Here is a 22,544-nt window from a genome sequence, read left to right as displayed (position 1 = left end):
TCGTTTTATCAGTGTTTAAAGTTGACACCCTTAATAAATGTGCGTGATGGGATCCAAAAGCGAAGGCGGAATCCATTTAAAAAACACTGCTACTACTTAAACTCATTTGCCAGGCACGCATTCCTTCCCGTTGTCAGGATGTGAGTCTGGCGACACCGAGTGATTGATCGCGAGCACGTTTAACAGAGACACGCATTAAACTGCTGATCACACAGTGTGGATATTTGCAATACTACCATGGTTTATTCTCATATTTCATATTCATCTGCAAGACAGGGAGTTTGTTCGAGTTATTGAGCGTAATGAGCCATGGGGGCGACCGAGTTTACACAAGACGAGCAGTCGACTGCCGCACCATTCAATATTCACTATAGTACTCTGGATCTGAGTGTATATGTGCGTGTACGACTAGCAGTGGTTCAATAAAAAAGAGCAAAGAGCATAATTACTTAAGATGTCAACTGAGGCCGTTCAGCCACTTAGAGAGAAGGGTTACGTAATTCACTCCTTCCCACTTTACACAACTAGTCAATAAACACCTCAACCGCTACAGGAAATGGGAATATTTAAAGGAAAAAGACCAAATTAGGACACAGGATGAGGGAAATAAATACTGCTGAGTCATTTAAAAGTATACAAGTATAGTTTGAAAGTTAAGGCCCTTGTACAATATACACTCACCGGCCACTTTATTAGGTACACTTGTCCTACTTGTCAATGGCTGCAACTCAATGCATTTAGGCATGTAGACATGGTAAAGATGATCTGCTGCAGTTCAAACCGAGCATCAGAATAGGAAAGTAAGGTGACATAAGTGACTGAATGTGGCATGGTTGTTTGTGCCAGACGAGCTGGTCTGAGTATTTCAGAAACTGCTGGTCTACTGGGATTTTCACACACAACCATCTCAAGGGTTTACAGAGAATGGTCAGAAAAAGAAAAAATATCCAGTGAGCGGCAGTTATGTGGATACACATTGCTTGTTGATGGAAGAGGTCAGAAGAGAATGGCCAGACTGGTTCGAGCTGATAGAAAGGCAACAGTAACTAAAATAACTACTCATTACAACCTGAGGTATGTAGAAGAGCGTCTCTGAACCAGCGAATCATATCAGACTGGTTTCTTGAACATGACAATGAGTTCACTGTACTCAAATGGCCTCCACAATCACCAGATCTCAATCCAAAAGAGCATTTTGGGATGTGGTGAAATGAGAGATTAACATCATGGATGTGCATTTATATATGCCACAAAGAATTAAGGCAGTTCTGAAGGCAGACCCCCTTTTAACCCTGTACTAGTAAGGTGTACCTAATAAAGTGGCCAGTGAGTGTATGCATTAAAAAAACTTTATTTCAGTTCAAAAGTGTTTTCTGTTTATTTATTGCATTGTGTAACTTCGATCTCTGCTCTGTCGCCTTCTGATGTTGAAAATACTTGGTAAAAATTCAACTCTACAGTTTAACAAAGTGACTTTTATTGACATTTTAGTAGTTTGAATATAAATAAATAATATATAAAGAAATATGTCTGTAAAATGACAGAAAACGTACTGGAGTGTTAATACAAGGTCTTTGTAGCATAATAAACAACACCAACACGGACAATATATCACTCTGAACTATTAAAAATGTCCACAAAAGTCACTTTTCAAACTTTTCAAGGTTCAGTGCTTATGGAAGAAAGATTAAGGTGCCATAATGCAGCTCAAAAGCAGAAATAAACTAAAATAAATTTTAAAAAAGAATCACAAAATATGGAAAACAGTTAATTTAATGATATTTTTATAGTGTAGACAACTTTTTGCTCATTTAATTTTTTGCTCATAATCCCATAAACAGAAAGAAAGCAAAATGACTTTGCTATAAGTACATCAGGCCCTTTATGGTATTCATGTCTGAGTTGCTGCACGACAACTAAATGTGAATTCTTTCTCATTAACACTCTCATGCTTCCCTCAGGATCGTGTTGAGTGTTAACGCGTCTATGTGACAGAGACAAACGAGTAATGGCTTTTGAAAGACAGTAGGCAGAGGATATTGCAAAAAGACTTGGAGGTAAACAGCAGTGAAACCATTTGTTTGTCAAAGGGGTGAAGTCATCAGTTGAATTAGGTGAGTCAGGACACACGTATCGTGTTACTGGTGACAAGGAGCAGGTGGAACCTGTACTGTAAGCGGCTCAAAGAACTTCATTGGAAACCATGACACATTAGGGTCAGCTGATCTACAGAAGTGTGAGGGTGTGTGTGTGAGAGCAAAGTGTGGGGGTTGAAAGAACATTTCCTGGCAAGGACGTTTGTCAGTCAGCGTGTGTGTGTGTGTGTGTGTGTGTGTTTGTTTTTCAACGTGTGAGGGATAAGTAAATATTATGTCTGATAATCTGACAACATTGATGTAAAAAAACAGTTGGGAAAACTATAAATCCATTCCAAGGTAATCAAAAACAAGCGCTCATGATATATACAGTACAGGTGAGTAGTATCTACTAGCAACATGAAGGCTCAAAAAGTGTTAAGACTTGCTTTTTTAAGAGCATTAAATAATTAAACAGTAAACTAACTACCATGAGGCCTAGTAAATCATGCTGCCTGATACATTTATATACTTACAATTTTTAGTTTTTATTTATTTATTTTTTTGGAAAGGGAAAGTTCTACAAATACATATCCAATAAGGTTTGCTGGAAAATATATATGTGTCTAGGTGTAACAATACAGTAGTGACAACAGAAGTGAGGATCCTATGGCAGTGTCTTTATTGACCAAGAATAGTCAGGCAGGCAACGGTCAAATACAGCAGCAAACGGAATCATCAAGGGCAATCCAAGAGTTGTCAAAAACAGGAAAAAAGATTGTCTCAGGCGGCTAACATAAAAATTCAGTAAACAAAGCAAAGATCAAACATGGAACAGGGAAAACACAGGAAAGAAAAATTATTTGTAATAGTTACAGGAATAAGAAGACTCAGCACTGTGTACGTGCATGTGTGGTGTATATGTAGTCCAAGTAATGAGTCCTTGAGCGGCTGTGCGTGTTTGCAATCAGTCTGGTTCAGGAACTGGTGTGTGTGTTTGCGATGAATGCTGGGAGTTGTCGCTGGTTTGGTGGCAGATTTGTAGTTCTCCAGCAATTTAGCTACTGCAGTGACTGTCTCACAAGGCCTTTTCATTAATAATGTTTCATTCCGTGTGTTTAGCAAATCTTGACAGCAGGTTTTTACCTCCAAAACAGGGCTTGCTCTGGCACAAGCTGTTAGTAAATCTGGGCCATTAAATAGTCTATATATAAACACGTATTATAGGCTCATCGTAGTAATCCATGATAAGATAAAAAACACAGATTAAGCAAACAAAACATAGCTAAATATACAAACACATAAATAAGGGTCCCTTATAAAATAATATTTGACTAAAGGGGTATGATAGTTATATACAGTCAAGCCCAACATTATTCATACCCCTAGGGTATAGTATATAAAATATATAAATGTGAATATTAATCAATATGAGTATTAATTTTAGCAAAGATTGATAAAAAATTTATTTATATTGATACAATTATACATTTGTTTAAGATGTTTTTATTATCAAATCCACATTTAAAAAGAATAAGTACAACATAAAAATTACTATTAATAAAAAATTATTTATAAAATATTAAATAGTATATAGCTTTATCCAGTAAGCACATGCCTTGTATTATTAACAAAAATAAAATAAAATAGAGTTAATTAAAATAAAACTAAATAAACTAAATAAAACAAAACATAACAAAATAAATCTAAATAAAATAAAATAAATTGAAGCAAAACAAAACAAAATTAAATAAAATACATTTTTTCTAATATTTCTAAAAAAATATATATATTTTTTGTTTTTGTTATCTTTTTCGTAATGCTTTGGATGAAAGTTATAGGCATATCAAATCAAATCAAAAGTGGCATTGATATTATATTAAACCAGTTATTCTTATTAATACTACGACTACAATGACTACAATAATGACTACTACTACTACTACCACTACTACTACTACTACTACTACTACTACTTCTACTACTACTATTAATAATAACAATAATAATAATAATAATAATAATAATAGTAATTACTGTTTATTTATTTATCTCACGATAATATTTATGATTGCATTGTTTATTTTAATGATTTTTTTTATTCATATCTCCCTTGCAAAGTGTCCTTTCGACATACAGAAGCATTAGCCAGGCCCACATAAGGAGTCATTGGCTGTCAGACTATAATCCAGAGTGACTGAATGCGATTGGATGTGGCTTTAACCAACACACATGAACTAGCACACCTTCTTAAACACACACACACACACACACACACACATTTCCCGAAGCCTCTGCTGATGTATTCCACGCCACACTTTCCAAAAACAGACAGCCAATCTGCCTGAGGGCGATCACACGTTAACCAACCAATTTACAGTGGCACCTCGTACACCGCGGCAAATGCAAACTCATTAGAATTCAACTACACACAACACTAACGCACACGCAAATAGAATCTCATTAAAAACAAGGAAATCATTCTGGAAAAGAAAAAAAAAAGTTCCACTCCAGTCACTCATGCATCTTACATGGCCATTAATGCGCTGTTAGCCCAATACAACGAGTCGTGTATTTTCCCTATTAAGACGCATTATCATCAAATGCGTATGTAAGAACACAGTTAGCCACACACACTGGGGTCTTTCACACCCCGTTCCCCCTTGTTCTCTCCGAGGACGTGACATAAAAGTGTGAAAGAAGGCTGAGTGAAAGGAAAGGAGCGTGGACAGGAATGAATTTCATGCTTATAACTCAGGAGAGAGCCAGTATTGTGTGGCTTTGCTGGGAGAACGGTGTGTGTCCCTGGCGCTGTGACTTTGGTGTGAATAAAGCCTAGTCCTGCATTTTTTTTTTTCTTCACATGTGTGTTGTGTTTTTGATCTAAAACACTGGGAATATTTCAATGGAAGGTGGATGGCAGGGGACACGAAGCTTGACAGATCTGGCTCAGGATAAATTTGCAGAGGATTTGTGTTTAGGGGCCCGTTCCTGGGGCGGTTTTGGTTGGTGGCATTTAATGAAAGGAAATGCAGGGGCAAATTCACTTGTGAAGAAAGGTTTGAAATGAAATTTGAAGGAAATGTCTTTTGGCATTCAGAGGATAAAGCAAATATTAGTCCTTTACATAAATCCAAAGCTATTTTTCTTTATAAATGAGACCCTTTTTTTTGCATTTTAAAGGTGTAGAGAATAAACATTCAAACAGTCATTTAAATAGAGGTACACTCTGGGTTTTTTAAGCCAACTTTGGTCATATATAAACTAACCTAACCGTGGTTAGCACTGTCGCCTCAAATCAAGAAGGATGCTGGTACAAGTTCCACTGGGCCAGTTGGCGTTTCTGTGTGGGGTTTGCATGTTCTCCAACATGGGTTTCCTTCGGGTGCTCCGGTTTCCCCCACAGTCCAAATGAGTTATAAATTATACAAGCAGAATAGGTGAATTGAACAAACTAAATTGGCCGTTTGTGTGTGAATGAGAGTGTATGGGAGTTTTCCAGTACTGGGTTGTGGCTGGAAGGACATCCACTGCATAAAACATATACTGGAAAAGTTGGCGGTTCATTCCTCTGCAGTGACCCCTTATTAATAAAGGGAAATTGAATTGAAAAAGAAAATGAATTAATGAAGGAATAAATGAACAACTGACTAATTCATAATAATTCACACAGTTATATATATATATATATATATATATATGTGTGTGTGTGTGTGTGTGTGTGTGTGTATAGTCAGTGCATTCACATTGTTTCCAGACGCATTCAGGATGTTTACATATCATGCATAAGTCGTTGTGTTTGTATAAATAATGGCGAGTGCTTTATATACGTTAGTTCAGTTGCCAAATTATAAATAAATAAATACAAATATAAATATGAAAGAGAAATAAATAAGACTATTTGCAGCATGTTTAATGAATTCCCTGACCGTGCAGTGTTGAAGTGTTGACGTACAATTCTACATGCTCTGCGAGCCTGATCCATGAGGATGGGCGTCATATGAAGACCTCCATATTGACGGGTGTTAGTCTAATTGAGGGGGGTAAAGTCTGTTTGCCGAGGCTTGATTCACAGTCTGTCAGAATGATGGAAACAGGATGTTGATTCCACACGCAATCAAGGATGACGAAGATTACACTGTGTATGCATGTGTATCTGTGTGTGTGTAAGTGGGACACACATCACCAACATGGATTTTTGCTAAATTAAATCTCCTATTCGAAGAAGATTTGATCCAATATAACAGTTATTTCCCCCTTTTGTCAGATGCATAAACAAACCCAACTGAATGCTAATAGGTTTTGTGCATTTATTTTATCCGGCAAATGGGCGTGATGTAAATTTCTCGCCTTTTGGTGCATTTAATGCACGATCACTGCCTGGTGCTAAATGGCTGTTATCTGCGGACACAAGTCAGCAGGTGTTCACTGAAGCTGTTAACTGGGTCTAAATGAACAGGGCTGGGGGGAAGGATCCATTCTGTTGATGGGCTGCTGCACAGTAAACACTGACCCGGGCCTGACCTGATCAGACTAGTGCTTTTGCTCATCAGCTCTGCAAATAGGTACGAGTGCCATTAAGACATTAATTTGGACCTCCCACCAATCTAACTAAAGACAATGTGCACAATGCCTTCTCACACACACATACAAGTACTGATACACACATCAGAAGGATGGTAATCAGAGGGACCATAATGTGTTTACATCATCATGACAACAAGGACCACACAGTGAGGAGGACAGATGCTAATAAAGGCTGGGTTTTATGTGAACAAGGAACAGCAACGAAAACTGCTGCTAAAATAGGATTTAATAATGGCTTTTATTATTATTGTTATTATTATCATAATCATCATCATCATCATCATCATTATTATTATTATTGTTATTATTATCATCATCATCATCATCATTATCATTATTATCATCATCATCATCATTATTATTATTATTATTATTATTATTATTATTATTGTTATTATTATCATCATCATTATCATTATTGTTATTATTATTATTATTATTATTGCTGTTATTATTATCATCATTATTATTATTATTATTATTATTATTATTATTATTTTTATTATTATCATCATTGCAAAGGAATATTTACACTACTTGACATAAGTCTTGTCGGTAATCCTAGTTGTAAGAGCAACAAATAATAACTTGGCTTCTAGTTGATCATTTGGAAAAGTGTCAGAGGGTTGATTGTGCAGATGAATCATCTGTTGAACTGTATTCCAATCATCACAAATACTGCAGAAGACCCTTATGGAACCCGAATGGACCCAAGATTCTCACAGAAAGCAGTCAAGATTGGTGAAGGAAAAATCATGGTTTGGGGCTACATTCAGTATGGGGGCATGCAAGAGACATCTTCAAAGTGGATGGCAACATCAACAGCCTGAGGTATCAAGACATTTGTGCTGCCTATTACATTACAAACCACAGGAGAGGGCAAATTCTTCAGCAGGATAGTGCTTCTTTTTATACTTCAGCATCCACATCAAAGTTGCTGAAAGCAAAGAAGGTCAAGGTGTTCCAGGATTGGCCAGCCCAGTCTCCAAATATGAACATTATTGAGCATGTCTGGGGTAAAATGAAAGAGGAAGCATTGAAGATGAATCCAAAGAATCTTGATGAACTCTGGGAGTCCTGCAAGAAAGCTTTCTTTGCCATTCCAGATGACTTTATTAATAAATTATTTAAGTCATTGCAGAGATGTATGGATGCAGTCGTTCAAGCTCATGGGAGTCAAACACAATATTCATTCTTTTTCCACTGCAGCATGGCTTTATATACTAAACTGTATATTATTTATGTTAAGTTACAATACTTTTGTCTAAGTAAAGTCAGACCTTACTGTCCTAATTAAATCATTAAAAATCAATGCATGATCATATTTTATTTTGGTAGATAAGTGTAATCTAGAGGCCTTTGCCTTATTTAAGACACTTCTAATACCAAATGATTTACTAGAAGTCAAGTTATTATTTGTAGTTCCGAAAACTTGGATAAAATTAGAACATTTATCCCAAATTACTGTTGTTTTACTTTAATACATATCGACAGATCAATAAAAAGGCAGATAGACGCATGTTGTTTTGCTACTACTAATGCAGTTCACCACCAAATAGTGAGGACATTTGTAAAATACACATCTGTGATAGACAGGAAGAGAAAAGTGCTAATTGTATTTCTAGTGGGAACAAGAACAGACACACATCTTTATAAAACTCGATGACTTCTTTCCCTAAATAGGCAAACACTCACCAAAACAATATCGGCACTGCTAACAGCATCTCATCATGAGTACTTCCCACAAACGGATGCCCTGCCTGCTGATTGCTTTCGTCTTTAACTGTGTCTGCCTTTGTCCTAAAGTCCATCCTTCAGTCGCGTCAGACAGCTCGCGTTTCCATTCAGTCACCTCTTTCTCAGTCTTACACACAAAGCAAAGCAGTTGTCGAGGAGTTTCCCTCCCCAAATCTTCCCATTCCGCTCCCATTGTCACCATGCAGTGCGAGTGTGTGTGTGTTTTAGTGTGATCGACAGAGGTTTACGGCTAAATGAGGGGTGTGAAAAAGACAAAGACGGAGAGGAGAGTGGGAGGCTGACAGAGCAGCACCACAAAAGCACTTAACAACTTCACACACACACACACATACACACACTCCCTCTCTCTCTCTTTCTCTCTCTCTCTCTCTTTCTCTTTAAGTGGTGACAGACTGGCAGCTCCTCTCCATGAAGTTAAATGTCAGATGCAGTACTCGGCTTCTTCACTCCTCTCTTTTCACCATGTCTTGACAGGTGCCACTGCCGCGGTTTTATGTTTTGCAAAAAATGAGCCCAAACTCAGCCACTCGCCGACTCACTTACAGCTTCCTTTTCTGACCCCTGTCCACTCCGTCTCCACTTTATCGCATCATTTGCTCCATCCCAGTTTCCCCTCGCTGGATTTTCCTCCTCGTGTGAGGATATTTCTGGTTTAAGCACTTTTCTGTCAGGCCTGCGGGGCAATCGCACAATTGTTACCCAAGTTTTTAACTTCCTGACACAGCAGATATCCAGCGCGCACTATGCCGACACGTCAGCAAGATCAGTTAAAAAGAAATTCTTAATAATGTTCCCAGAGAGTTCGGCGAAAGCATATCACAAGTCAACAATCCATAAAAAAAAATGATTAGGAATCTCTTTTGTGCCTTTTTTGCAGAATTTTACATCATCATCTGCAATGGGAACATAGTTTATTTATTTATTTTCAACCAGAGATCATTGCTATACTACAACACATTTGTCATCAAGCATTCTCATCATCTTGTGGCTTGACAATGAGCAAGAATTGCACTCAGAGGTTACAATCTGCTTGTTAAGTGGTGACGTGTTTGTGACGTAAGTATACTGTTTCCGGGTCCAAGCCGCCACTCATTTGAGTGGAGAAATCATTTGTTTATGATCACGTTTTATTCCTATCACACATTAAAGTTAATTTTATATAAAATCATAGTGTACACAACAATCTCTGGGCTTGCTGCATAACAAATACCAAAATTTTAACAATTTATAAAAAAATGAATCACTTTCTGGCCATCGGATATTAGGCATGGACATATATACTGCGATATGGATTTTCGAAAGCCTTAAATCACTTTGTAAACGTTTATTATTACCATTTCATGAGTCTCCCCATTCAGTTGAATACAGCGCTTGGACCCGGAAGCCGCTTCGCGTGACGTCACACTTAACAAGCGGATATACAATCACCGGCCACTTTATTATGTACACCTGTCCAACTAGTCGTTAACGCAAATTTCTAATCAGCCAATCACATGGCAGCAACTCAATGCATTTAGGCATGTAGACATGGGCTGCGTCCGAAATTCATAGAATTCGAAAATCAGTATGCGAGAATTACCCGGATGACTTACTACTTCCGGCGAGATTCTAGAGTGCGCATCCCATGCATGCTGTGCTATTCCATGATGCCCCGCGAGCGAATTCATGAATGGGAGTAAAGCGATGCAATTTACGCAGGTAGGTCACGTGACCATGACAAAATGGCGGATGTAGTATGTCCGAATTCCATTCATACTTTTCACATTCATACTGTATATAACAGGGATAGGCAAACTTGATCCTAGAGGGCCGGTGTACCTGCAGAGTTTTGTTCCAACACAAGTCAAACACACCTGAACATGCTAATCAGTGTCTTTAAGATCACAAGAAATCTATAAGCAGGTGTGTTTGATTAGGGTTGGAGCTAAACTGTGCAGGACACCGGCCCTCCAGGACCGAGTTTACCCACCCCTGGTATAGAACGTACTTTTCTAACGCCCGAGTAGTGCGTTTACATTCAAAAGCAGTACCTACTGAGAAGTAGGCGGTTTCGGACGCAGCCATGGTCAAGACGATCTGCTGCAGATCAAACCGAGCATCAGAATGGGGAAGAAAGAAGATTTAAGTGACTTTGAACGTGGCTCGGTTGTTGACGCAAGATTCGCTGGTCTGAGTATTTCAGAAACTGCGGATCTACTGGGATTTTCGCACACAGTATAATTATTCAATTTTTCATGATACAAATCAACACTAATGAATCTATTCTGCATTAGGTAGAAAACAAAACATTTATCTCGACATAAGAGCAAAAAGATATAAAGTGAGTCATCTTGTCATTCTGTTCTTACGAAGGCAAGAGGAAGTGAGAATAATATTGTTAAGAATACTAGTCCTCTGACAGAGGCTGACAGGTCTCTACTGCTGAGAGGAAAAACTCAAAGACTGCGCCAGCAATAGAACAACAATTGATGTAAGTGGACGCCAATTGCGACTGTTTACCAAACTCTATTCTTTCATCCTTCTCTATCATTGTTTCTTCATGCTGAGTCTACAGCATCATTAAGCTACAGTTCAAACCAAACAAGGTATGTGAGATTTTTGATGTTCATGTACTGAGCTGTCTCACTAAGATTTAGGTGAGAAACAGTAATATTATGATGACAAAAAATAAGAAAATATTATCCCTTTAAACTGCTCTTTTTTTAATTTCAGTAACCTTATATTGTTACAAAACAGTAAAATTAGGCCCTATTTACATATGTGCAACCTGTAAGACCTATGTTAGATGTGTTGTAATCAATCCAAATGTTAAATATCAATGTAAACAGTGTAAAAAGTCTTTGACTGGTCCATTTTAAACACTTTCTGAGTTAAAAACTGATTGAATTTATTTTGCAGTGAGGGCAATCGTATGGTTGAATGGACTAAAAAGAGCCACAGCATATCTACTACTGTATGTGTTATCCCATGCATTCCTTATATGTAATGTAAAAACAAGGTATTTGTGCTTCGCTAGGTTGTACCAAAACACACAGATTATGACTGAAATCATAGTTGCCATCCACCTCATTTCATATGCTTGTATTTCTGCTCATTGCAAGCTGCATAACATGAATTGATGCATTCAATAGGACTCATAGGCATCTCACTGAAATGTGATGCAGTTCATAACAAAATAAACAAGCCTAAGCTCATTGGAAATAAGTGCCTCAGCCTACATTTTTGCATAATATCAGCTGGGTATACATTGGTTGCTCATATCAAATGACTAATCCACTAGTGAGCACTGTCGACATTTTTGCGAATCCGAAATATGTTTCTTGGGCTACTTTTTTGTTATACATTTCATTTACATGTCCTTATCAGATCACCTAAGCCATTTCCTAAGCCTAACCAGTAGTTTTTAAAAGCAAGTGTAAAAGAAAAACTCACAGTGAAGGCTATTCTTTACCTTGATATTTTTTACATTGATTTTATCTTTTATGTGGAACCGTGCTTTACCGGACTCGAACCCAAGATCTCTGCATAAGAAGTACAACAGAGTGACAATTGATAAATGGCCGAAATTTGTCCATATGGAGATAGATAAGTATAGGTGAGCCAAATGTATTTAATTAATAATATATACAAGATTGTGTTTATCGTGGTGTTTATTTGGAGTTGTGCAAAGAACTGCACAAAAACAATCCTTTATTTGTTTATAATATATGTCATTAGCAGTGTTGGGCAAAAATGCATCATTAGTAATGCATTACTGTAAAGGCAATACTTTTGACAGTAACTAATACTGTAAGGCATTACTTTTTCAATAAAGTAATTTCGTTATCATTGTAATATTATGCATTTGTCCGTTACTTGTTAATTGAATTAATTTTGGCTGCATTCTAGCCTACATCTTACAGCAGCGACAGATTGTGGGGAAAGAAGACGCATTGTGTACGAGGCGCCAGACTGGACAAAAGTTAAGCAAAAGCAGAGACCAAATGCATGTGAGGTACACCAAATGTGCTTGCGAGAGAGACTGTATGTGCGTGAGAGAGACTATTAAAATGACAATTATTAATTACTATTACTGATACTACTATGTTTGCTGTTTTAAATAAATAACCACACTTTTGTTTTCTGTATAACTACATTGATTAGTTTAGTAGACACAGTGACACATTTCTGTTATATTTCAGAACACGTTATTTAAAATGTATAGTGTGGCATTGCAATGCTGTGATTTATTTTTTTATAGTTAAACATGTTTTTATAGCTGTTATATACACAGCAGCTGTTATGTTTTTTGTTTTGTTTGAAATGCATGAAATCTATAATTGTCTTTATTTATTTATTTATTTTTTTGGTGCTAGGTTTCACCAAATTGATTCTCAATGATAATTCAGATTACTTTCATTTATTTAATATGTTTGTTGTATATTGTAGCCATCATACTCAAGTTGTGAAAGAATATGTTTAAGGATTAAATACAAACTGTAATGATGCTGAAGCAACTTTAGCTTTTTTTTTTTTTTTCTTACTAAATTATTCAGCTGGTTTATCACCTTGATGTTTTTATTTTTGTGCACTGCAGCACTGAAGTGACTATTAACTTAGACTAATTACAACTTCTCAGTAACTAGCACAACACTGGTCAGTGTGAAAAGGAACAAAAGTTGGTGCCATACTTCCCTACAATGTTAATTCTCAGCACTTTAAACATATGCTGATGTACATTTGTGTGGTTTCATTGAAATGAAGGACGTAGCACATACAGTATTTCCAATAAGACTGTGTTGAATACATGAAAACCTGGTGAAATCCAAAAGCAATTGCTCTCAAGAAACACAAAACTGAATGCACGGTAATACCAGGTAATAATGGTAATCTGTCTCAGCTGACCATTCGTGATTGGATCCCCTAAAAATGCATTTCCCAACTGGAAACATGGCACACTTTACAGCAGAATTAGAATGTTCTTCACAGCTGAGTTTCCATAACTGATTTTACTATTTCCATGCAAATCCGTGTGCTGCTTCTTTTGTGCAGTATTTAACTTAAGGGGAACTTCAGGAAAGTCTGTTTGCCTTGAAAACAAAGGAGGAAGGTCAAAGAGCACAACACTGTCGTTATCACTTTTACATATGTACGTAAACATCCCCATCTGGGCTTATCTACAGCAGTAAGCAGTGAATTAGGCAGTAGTATGGGAGTGGTAGATGTTAGTATAAATCACCTCAAGGTTTCGATTTGGCACTTTAAGGAGAAAGAAAATCAAAACCGCATTCTCTCTCCTCCTCCCTGTTCTCTCTTCAGCCTTCTTCTCCTTGTTTCTCAGCACAAATCACCTTTGCTCCATCCGTGCCTCGTCGTCGGGTTATATGAGGCTGAAGATGCAGCTGGGGAATGGAGGGATTAGGAACACACTCCTACATGAATACGTCACAAATGGCATGTCATTCAGGACCCAGAGAGAGTATGTGTGTGTCACGATCAAAGCTGGGACTGACACACATCCTCTGACGATCCTGGATTAGTCTGTTGATGTGTTCTGGGAGCACGAGTGTGTGTGCGTGAGAGAGAGTGCATCCCTGGCACTGCTAATGCTACATTTGTGCTGAGATAGGCCTGTTCTGAATCTGCTCTCAAAGGCTTATTTGGGTTCCATTAATGATGGCCTCACCCAGTAATCTCTCTAAATTGGAAATCTGATGAGAAGTAAAAAAAAAAAAATCACTTTCAGTTGGGAGAGTGCATATGCTGCTGTTCCTTCCCTTAGGACAGCAAGGAGGGGATGTAGGGCGAGAGGAAGAGAGAGTCGTAATCGTGTCTCCGATTTAGCCTGCTTTGCATTTAGTGGAGTCAGGACCAGGATCCTCACAGCTCCTCTGTCGTCATTTGAGACCAAAAAGACGCCACTCGGGAAAGTACAAACAGTTCTGTGGCTTTCTGAATCGCTTATCAGCGTATGAATATCTCTTCAAATTTTATGGTAGACGTATGGTGGGATTAGCAGCTTTTTTCTGTTTTTTTTATTGGTCAGCTAAACCTCTATGACCTAAATGATTTACTGAAGCCCCCAATGAGATTTTTAAAAACGTTCTAGACGTTCAATCAATTTATAGCATGACTCCCTGGGATTTTGGAGTCTGATTGGTCAATCATGACATTCCATGGTCAAATCGTTTTACGTAATGAGTACTAACAGCTTTGGGCTCATGTAGTGGCCTGTGATCTCTCTGGCCTGTATTTTTATTTTCATCATGTGACCCTCACGATGTGTTCATTTGTTCCCATTCACACCATGTCTTTGTGTTCATCACCTTCACCTGTGTTCATCCTGTGTTTAAGTCACTGTATTCATTTAGTTCCTCATCTGGTATTCTCTCTGTTGATGTCTGCTTTCACCCCATGTTCTTCATGTGTTCATCCATGTAAGTGATTGTTAATTAATCTGCGTGTTCTGATTATCTGATGTTCCTGTGCCTTTCTGTAGCGAACACATACGTGAAATGGCCCTGTTTATAGCTTGTTTTGCTTTTTTGTCGATCTTATCACAAGTGTGCGATATATAATATTTATACAGAGCTGTCCACAAGTATTTAGAAAATTTACTCAACTTGTTAGCTTTCAAAATGTACATGTTTTTGAGGTTGATTATGAGTGAAACACTAAATGACTGCCAATCCACCCCCCCCCCCCCACCCACCCACCCACCCACCCACCCCTGTTGACCTCACAACCATGGTGATGTGTTGTTGGGAAGTGGTCAGATGAGATCTAAACTTTGCAGGGCTAAAAAAGAAAGTTTACTTTGGAAGCCTAAAAAGAAGCCAAGGAAATGTCAGAAAATGGACACAGCCATTCATGGCAGCAATGCCAATTTAAAATCAAATATTTAAAGCTTTCTTACAGGAAGGCAAAGGACAACAACAGATTGTAAACAGAAATAGTTGGCTGTCTTTTTTTGAAAAACTGACTGAAGTTTAACAGACAAACTGTCGTTGATGTTTGATGACTTTGTATTGGAATCTGTTGACTCCAGTGTGTTTATTGGCACAGAAACAACAACAACAGGTTCAACCAACTCGGATACTATAAACACTGTAACCCTTGAAGAAACAGAAGGAATGCCTACTTAATTTATCTCTATTGAGAAAGAAAAATACAACGAGCTACTATAGATCTTTCCATCTGAAGACAGCGTAGAAGCGGTCAACATGGACAAATAAGACATATTAAAACACCAGGAATTTAACTCTGTTGTCTACTTGTGGATCAGTATACATGAACACATCTTAAAACAGACTAAATTTTCACATAATTTAATCGCTAATTAATATGTACGTGTGTCTTGCATATTTTAGATTTATAATTGCGCTCGATGGACTTATAGTTGACTATTAGTAACTTTGAAGCTACATAACAACTAGCCCTCATTAGAGAATTATTAGACTGTCAGGTTAGGCTTAGTGGAAGTTCTTCGAAATACCAGCAACATAAAGTAATAGCAGTTGTTAATCAGACAGCTCATTGATATTCTACTAATCCACTAACTTCTTTCCTGATATTTCCAAGTTGTTCCATGCCAGTAGCAAGCCTGCAGCTTGCTGCTTCATAGATTGTTAATAAACATTGTAAACGGCTAACTAGCGTTGTGTTCCCTTCTCTTCATCCTTGTCATGTAATGGATTTAATGTACTGTCACGCTGCAAAACAAAAGACATCAATATATATTTTCCAGCTGAACTGCTAAAACACCAGAGATGCGTATTGCCTTGTTGCAGACAAACATGTGCTGTAAGAAACAAGTGTCACGGGAAGCCCGACCTAGCCACCAGGCCTGCTGAGACCAACGCATGACTTCCCAAAGTCTTTTTCCCGTTCACAGGCCACGACAAATTTATGGGATTTACAAACGCAGTGGAGAGGAGGGCACCAAGAGGCGGAGAAGAGTGAGATGGAATGACAGAGCAGGAGGGGTGGAGAGGAGGAGGGCGGCGAGAAATGAGGATCAGAGGAGGTCAAGCAGAGGATTGGAAATGGAGGCGCAAAGGAGAGTAAGAGTGACAGAGATGAGCAGAGTCGAGACGGAAAAAGGAGAGATGAAACAAGAAGAGAAAACAATGAGATAGAAGATAAATTAAGGCATAAAAAAGAAGAAAGGAGGCTGCACATAAAACAAGAACAGAAGTTCTGAAGAAATAAACAGATAAGAAAAAAAGATGAGCAGGAATTAATTGCTGAAACAAATCACAATGAAACAAAAGATGAGAAAAGATGAGTACAGAAAATAAAACATTAACTGTTAATGAACAAACCAACCAACCAATCAGTCAACCAATTAACCGACCAACCAACCATCAAACCAAACAACCAACCAATCCACCAATAAACCAACCAACCAACCAACCAACCTATTAATCAATCAAATCAAAGACAAAGACCCTGATTTACTTCAAGTACAATTGAAGAATCAACTTTCGAAGTTAAAACGGTTAGAGTTTCGAGTTTAAAAGCTTTCAAAAGCTTGTCAGAAACTTTTCGAAAAAGTGGTGAGCACTATTCAAGGTCTTCCAGCAGGATTAGTCATTTCGGGAGGTTTCAAACTTATTTTTACCTCTAAAGGTGGTAAAATGAGTAGAGAAGAGAATAAAAAAGAGTCAAGTTGACATGATAGTGAATAGAAGAAATGATGAGTTGAAAAGAGAGACAGACCAAATGCTGCTAAGGGATGAGAAGAGAAGAAACCACACAAGTACAGAAAAAAGAAAAGAAACAAGTAGACAAAAAAAAACTAAACTAATTGGAGAAAAGCAGACAAGAAACAAGACTAGTATAACATGGAGAAGAAGAAACAAGACAGAAAGGAAGCCAAAAGAAGATGAAAAGAAACTAGATAAGTAGAAAAAATATACAGAAGAAAAAAATGGACAAGAATAGCACTAGTAATAGTAGTAGACAAGGAGCAAGAAAAAAAATAGAAGTAATGAGAAGAATTTAGTCCAGTAGAGAAGAGAAAAAAACCAACAAAGGCTTATTCTGAAAACGTAGCCCTATACACATTTCTGGATATTGTGGATTATGTAGGACCATATGGCTGCATTTAATCCTTAAAATAAACGGAAACATGATGATGTTCCATTTTGTACTTACCAGCTGACCGCTTGAGTAGGGTCTGTCTGCAGACTGCAAGAAAGGGGCATAATATGAAGAGGCCTAAGGGGCATAACTTGTAAAGGTGTAACTTGTAACAAGTTATGGAGACCCACGTGTTAAAACAATGTTGTCTGCAAGATGGCGTTGTACATTAGTTATTAACTTCTACACCTTCTCCACACCTAAACCCAACCATCAGTTATTAACGTTTACACCTACACCTACATTTTTTAAGTTATGCCTCTAAGTTACTATAAGTTACGCCCCTTGATTGGCTTCACAGCTGTTACCAATTTGTCCAGTGGCTTGTTGCGTTCGTCAGAAGTTTTGAGATGCAGAGCGGAGTTGACCGTGACAACGGGATTTCAGTCCGGCTAAGTGGTAAAACAAAAAAAACAAAAAATAAAATTAAAAAACAAGCAGCTAAAACAAAAGGCAAAAAAAATAAACAAACAAGTAAATAACAGTGTGAGAATGTGGTAAAATCTGAAAACGTAGTAGAATTGAATCTGCCGTGAGGGCTTATTGTTTTCTGGATTGCTTTTAAAAACGCTGTCAGTTGGGTTTAAGGAAGTGGGTGGGCGCTGGTCAATCGGTGCTTTTTAAAACACTATCGGTTGGGTTTAGGGAAGAGGGTAGGTGGCTTGATTAGTCAGTCAGTTACTTGACAGCGCCCACTGGCGAGTTTACGTGATAACTGCAAGCGCAATGGCACTCGCAAGAGAAATTTGCGATATCACAAAGTGTAAACAGCGGCCTTTGGTGCATTAGTGAAAAAATGTAACTCCTGGAACATATTTGCCACTTTCCAGAAATGTTACAAAGGGTACGTAATCAGAATGAGCTTGGGTTGAAAGAAACCATACAAGAAGAGAAGAGAGGAAGAGACAAGTTGAGACAATACCAACTAGTAGAAATGATAAGACTTCAGACAATACGCGAAGAGAAAGACAAAAGAAAAAAAACGAGAAAAGACAAGTACAAAGAGAAAAGAAACTAAATGAGACGAGACCAGAAGAAAAGAAATGAGACGAGCCGCAAAAGAGAAGTGAAAACAGAAGTGACCCTCCCGCTTTATCTTATCATGTGTGTAATGTCCGCTCTTATCCCCTTATCACTGTGAAATGGAATTTGCCCAATGACATGGAAATCATCATTTAGGGGCGAAACGGAGACTCTACCGTACAGGCCAGCAGAGAATATCCAGCACATTTACATACGTTCCCTCTGCCTCTCTTTCTCTCACGCACACACATACCGAGGAGAACAGAGGGCCCAGAGTTAACAGGCATAAAAAGCAGCGTGCTTCACCGAGAGTGCGGATAAATGTCACACGCAGCGGCATTTCATTGAGCCGTCGCAGCGCTCTAAAGGTGCCTCTCGCTAGATAAACCAAAAGAGACCTCGGCGCGTGTGTGTATGTGTGTGCTTGTTCCCTAACACACACATCTTATCTACTTCAAAATCTACATCTCTTTCACCCCGAGACCCTGCGCTTTTTCCCCACAGCACGAGACGGCAGTGGAAGTCAATGGCTGTTTGTGGGGAGAAAGAAGAGGAGAAAACAAAAGCCGGCCGTGAATAACTCTGACTCCAGCAGTTTTGTGGAGTGGCTTGAATAATGGACTGCCTTTCCCCAATAGAAGCGACAAGCATCAGACAAACTTATTTATAAACACGAGAACAATGGACATGGCGAAGAAAGAAAAGAAAGTAGCGGAGGAAATATTCATGGGGCGACGCGCTACAGACAGATGTGGGTATTGACATCCCTTGCTTATTTTGCACCAACGATGAAACAAATAATAACACAAGGACACTACCTGTCACTCTGATCTGGCTGTTTGCTTTGGGGCCAAATATGAACATAGCTCAAAAAGAAAAGACTATGATATTTATGGCTAGAGAGCTGAATTTTAAATCTCGCTCATTCATTATGCTATGACAACCTTTTAGGAAGGGTGGAAGTCTTCAAAAAAAAAATCCCTTCTCAGCTCGATACATCAAACTTATGCTCCTTACATTTCACCATTAGCTCCTGAAAGGCGGAATAGGTCGATCTGTCACTCATACAAATAGGCAGAGCCTTTTTCAAGGAAATATGCTCTCGTTCTTTCTTCCTGTCACCCTCCTTTCCTCGCTCATTTGCTCATTTATATGCAGCAGATAAAGGCATGCTGGTTATTTCACATATTGACTTCTGGTGTGTGACAAACAGGGGCTACATTTAATTAGCCTTTAGTCGCTGAAGACTGTGATCAGAACTCATAAAGCAGGAGAAAAGAGAGAGAGAGAAATGAGAACCTTGCATTTATTCTGAGTATTACAGAATTACAGTATTACATTTCCTCGATGGCTGCTTTAGTGCTTCGCTAAGTGTCCAAAAAGGCGTTCACACATGCATCGATCCAGAAGTCGAGTTTAACAGACTTACAGTGGGAGTGAGGACATAGATGCTCCAGTATCTCTTGTGATTTGTCTGATACTACGTGTAAAAGCGCTGCCATTCAAAGGTTTGGGGACATTAAGTATTGTTTCTACAGATAATTAATACTATGGTGCTACTTATTTAATGGAAAAGTGGTGCAGAAACACTTCTAAAGAGGGATTAAAGTGACACTTGGAGCTGAGATGGGTCACAGTAGGAATAACTGAGGTGTTGGTTACGCGAATTCATTTTTGTTTTAAGGTTTTGTTACGTTTATGCTGAGTGCTTAATTTGTAAATTAATAATTTACAAAAGAAAACCAGGAAATAAAAGTTACCGTGACCGACATCTACCACACACTTTCAATTGCTTCGTTTACTCAAATGGATTAAGTCCACAGCACTCATTAGGATTAGTTTTTGAACTTAAAAGGTTTGTTGCAATAGGTTTCCTCATATGGTTTGAGTTAACCTAACTGATTGGGGTTTTCAGTGCAGTATTATGTTTTCATACTTAATTTTGAGCTATTATTATTACAACTTTTGTGAATTATAGGTTAACACTCAGTTTACCAGGGAGTAACGCTGAACTTTTCAAAGTATATTTACATGTTTTTTATTACTGGTCTGTTATAGTATGGCATTTCTATTCACACAACCAAACCATGACACAGAACAATCTATGACTGGTTGCTTTACATATCAGTGTAACCAATATGTTGTGTGGTCCAGATTCCAGAAATCTGCAGTATATCTGGATAACTAGGGAAGATCTATCAGCGATCAACCTCCAGCGATAAAACCAGCGCATGTGTGAAGGGGAGCATAAACCACTTTTCAACCAGGCTAGAACTCATTTCTTCATTTATTTCAAGGTCAGGCAATCAGACTGGCACACTTTTTTTGTTCCCAGACCTCTGCCCTTGCCCTCTGATAGAACAAAAACAATGCTTACAAGTTAAAGCCCCAGATTTTTTATTTTTTATTTATTTTTCCGTGGAAATTAGATTTTCTGTTTTGAAGTCTGCATGACTCACACTTTGAAGTTGTTGGGGTATTTAAATTGTCTGTTGGTTCAATTTTCTTTGGGCTATGATTATTTCCTTTAGTGCTTTTCTGTTTTCCCCCCTCGTCTCTCTCTCTTCTGTTCTTGTCCTTTCTTCTGCCGTCTCGTTTTGATGAGTGTTTACGAGTATCTCAGGGGAAACAGTAACTGCCTGCTGAGGAGCGAGGACGGAGATGGAAAGAACGGCGAGCTTAGCTGCGACGCATTCATCTGTCACACCAATCCCACGGCTGCGTGGACACACTCCTTTATGAAATGCGGACGGAAAGAGCGAGGGATGAGGGAGAAAGATGGACGAGGAGAGAAATGCGGCGCTCTCTTAATTAAAGGATGCTGCCGAAGTGTCTTCTGAAGCAGGGATAATAGCCATAAGCTCTCTGTCCTGTCTAATCTCCTGAGTTACTACATTAAAGACAGCCTTAATTAAGCCCCTTAGGACCCCCGTCGTACAGCGTTTACGAAACAGTGGCTGGCCACATGCCTCCCCAAAAGAATCTTCATCGAGACCTAACATGAAGCCACCACCAGTGTGCACGAGCAGCCATGTAATCGCATATATATCAGCCAATAGCAGGCCGCCCGCCTCGAACCCCCGTCCGGAGTGATTAAACCTAACAAGGGTGGAAGCTACACTAGGATGCTTCTGCCTCCCTCTGTTTTAATGCAACGATTAGACTGGCTAAATATCGAAAAGAGGATCGTGTATGCCTTAATCTCCTGCTAAGCTCCATTTGTGAGATGGGTGTGTACCGGTGGCTAAGACGATCAGGCAGTAAATAAGGGCTTTAGTACCTGGTTTGGCCTGATATCCGATTGTAAGCCGGCAAACAGCAGCTGCCACCCATTCCAGCACAACTAGTCAGACTTTGGACCTAAACAGACTCTGACATAACAGATATGATATGATGTATGTTGTCGGCATATGCAATCCTCCACAAAACAAGAAAAAAGTGTCCATTTTTGAAAACTGAGATTTATGCATAATCTGAAAGCTGAATAAATAATGTTTCTATGTAAAACTATATGAAAATCTGGTATCTGGGGTTTAAAAAATATCAAAATTTAGAGAAATCACCTTTAAAGTCTAAAGTCCGCAATGCATATTACTGGTCAAAAATTGAGTTTTGATATATTTATAGTTGAAATCAGAATTATAAAACTATATAAAACTATATAAAAATATAAAACTATATTTTATATTTCCCAAATAATACTAAACAGAGCAAGGTAATTTTCACAGTATGTCTGATAATTATTTTTTTCTTCTGGAGAAAGTCTTATTTGTTTTATTTTGGCTAGAATAAAGCAGTTTTTTTTTTTTTTTCAATATTATTAGCCCATTTTAAGCTAGATATTTTTTGGATTGTCTACAAAACAAACCATCATTATACAATAACTTGCCTAATTACCCTAACCTGCCTAGTTAACCTAATTAACCTAGTTAAACCTATAAATGTCCCTTTAAGCTGTATAGAAGTGTCTTAAAAAAA

The 22,544-nt window shown here is 38.2% G+C and overlaps 1 protein-coding gene across 4 annotated transcripts in view; it reads right to left on the bottom strand.

The window, feature by feature from the left end:
• The window catches only part of pcdh1b (protocadherin 1b), a 305,888-nt gene that overhangs the window by 229,665 nt on the left and 53,679 nt on the right, over positions 1 to 22,544 (bottom strand). The gene's annotated exons all lie outside the window — the stretch shown is intronic.

Source organism: Danio rerio, chromosome 14 (genome assembly GCF_049306965.1).
Source record: "Danio rerio strain Tuebingen ecotype United States chromosome 14, GRCz12tu, whole genome shotgun sequence".
Taxonomy (NCBI): Eukaryota; Metazoa; Chordata; class Actinopteri; order Cypriniformes; family Danionidae; genus Danio; species Danio rerio.
The sequence above is the reverse complement of the archived record's forward strand: the minus strand, read 5'-3'. Positions and strand labels throughout refer to the sequence as shown.